We start from the raw sequence: 2,628 nt of genomic DNA, 5'->3' as shown, positions 1-2,628 counted from the left end.
GATTTAAACAATCCGGCTGGTAAGTCTCAAGTAACTTGAACGGATTTGTGACCGATTTACATAATCCGACTGGTAAGTCGTTGAAGGTTTGTGCGATTTATTGAACGATTTATTCAATCCGCTTGGTAAGACTTGTTTGTCTACTTGAGCGATTTATATCTTTSATCGTATATTCCTTGGTGATTGAACGAATATTGAATTTTTGATCGATTTATTTGGTTGATTTTTCATCGATTTGTTTTAAAAGGACTTATACGTATATTGACTTGTTGACTTTTTATGTCCGAGTTTCATTTTGGAATTTTGACTAAGTGTTGAAAACCTCCGATTTGAGATTTTTAAATCAAATTGATTTTGTGCCTTATCCGTATTACATATTGAATAATCTGTGTGATTGTGAATTCTTTGTTGAAATATGGTTAAGTGTTTTTGAGCGATATAAGGTTGCTTGTTGTCCGGACTTCTAATCCGGATAACTTGTTGAATATTCTATCTTGTTGACCGGACTTTCAATCTGGATAAACTTGACCGGATTACTAATCCGGACAAGTGTGTGTGCAAAATTTGTACCAAGTGTTGAATGAGTGCAAAAGTTTGTTTTCATATTATCAGATATATTTTTGTAAACTGATTCTTTAATTCAAACTTTGAACTGCAGTTGATCCTAATTCATACAATTTGATACGATGAGTTCACGAGAAGCAATGGCTATTGGTACTGATACCAAGCCACCTGTTCTGTTTCGTGGTGACTATAATCAGTGGAAAGACAGATTCCTGAATTTTTTGAGAGAATGAAAGAAGGAGATCTAATCATGAAATCTTTAATGGAAGGACCTGCTGAATACTTCATTGAAGTAGAAGCTAATGAAATAGCAGGCTTACCTGCACAGAGAGTTCCTAAACTGAAGCATCAATATTTACCTGAAGAAAAGGAGAGAGCCATGCTGATGTGCTTTGCAAATCTTATATGATGCAAGCACTGACTAATGATATATACACCAGTATTGACAGTTACAAATCATCAGGTCACAGCATGTGGGTTCAAATAGAAAAGATAATGATGGGTTCGAAAGTGGGCACTCAACTGAAAATCACTAATTGCATTTCTGCATACGAAGAATTTAAGGCTAAAGAAGGTGAAAGTCTTGATGATGTTTACCACAGGCTTGCCAGACTGCTAAATGAACTGATAAAGAATGGAATTTCTAAAACTACAATAGAGATTAATGTTAAGTTTCTTAACAATCTTCAGTCAGAGTGGAAACCATTTGCCAATCATATCAGATTCAATAAATAGTTATCTGATATTGATTTTCATGAAATTTATGAAACGCTGAAACAAAACGAGCAAGATGTTTTGGAAATCCGAAATGCTAAGAAGAAAGAAAAGGAAGTTGCTGATCCTTTGTCTCTTGTATCTGAGAGAAAGGAGAAGAAATCTAAAAGCAGATCTGGAAAGCAAGTGAAGGAAGTTAGTCAGTCAAGTGAGTCTGAAATAGAAGGTAGTAACAGCTCAGATTCAGATTCTGAAATTTCAGAGATCAAACAAGTAATGACAATGCTGACTAAGGCATTCCAGAAGAAGTTCTCGAAAAGGCCACACTCGAACAATCAGAGATTCTCGTCTGGTTCAAAATATGAATACAAAGACAAGTTTGGCGAGAAGAAGTATGAAGAGAAAAGATTCGAGAAGAAATATGAGAAAAAGCCGGAAGAAAAGAAGAATCAAAGGGACAGCTGATGAAAATACAAAGTGCTATAATTGTGGTAAGTTAGGCCACTTTGCTATAAACTGTAGGAATCCGGTAAATTGCGATACCGACTACTACAAGAATAAATTTCTTCTATCCAAACAAAGAGATGCCGGCAAAGCTCTTATGGCTGAGGACGAACACTGGTTGAATCTTACTGATGAAGAAGAAGAAAYTGAAGHTGTTGCACATGTGTGCTTGATGGCTAAAACAGAAAATGATTTGTCAGGAGCAGAAGAAGAATAGATGAATGATGAGGTATTACATCAATCATGCATTAAACAGATGAAAAAGATGATGCTTAAAATTCAAACTTTCCAGCAAGAATTAAAATCAGAAAAATTGCGTTCAAATAATGTTGAAGATCTATTAAAAACGCTAAAAGAAAGATATACCAAAGTATATATTGAAAATGCTGGAACTTGAATTGGGCTAAGTCTTTGCAATCTGAGTCCGAAATTCTTGATGAATCATCCAATGCTTTAAAAGCCGAATTATCTGAATTAAAGGAAAAATATAAATCATTAGCTTTAGTTAATGAAGAACAAGTTGTCAAAATAAGTAAGCTTGATTTAAAAATAATTCAGTTAAATAAAACTTTGAAGGATAAAGAAAAAATTTTATATAAAAGAGGACAAACTGATCAAACCATCTTTTTAAACAAACCATCTGAAACAAGGTTTTTTAACCCTTGGGAAGGGCTGGGATATGAAAATCCTAAATTTTTAGAAAAAGCTTTACGTTATGCCCCGACCTTATATAATTCTCAATATATTTTTTGTGATCCCGAGTATTCAGTAAAATTTACAAAATCTTCTGACGAGGTTGAACAAAAAGAAGATCTAAATCGTCAAAGAAAAGACAAGATGCAAGTT

This window comes from Cynara cardunculus, assembly GCF_001531365.2.
Source record: "Cynara cardunculus var. scolymus isolate 2C chromosome LG 10, CcrdV1, whole genome shotgun sequence".
NCBI lineage: Eukaryota > Viridiplantae > Streptophyta > Magnoliopsida > Asterales > Asteraceae > Cynara > Cynara cardunculus.
Note: the sequence above shows the minus strand (reverse complement) of the source record.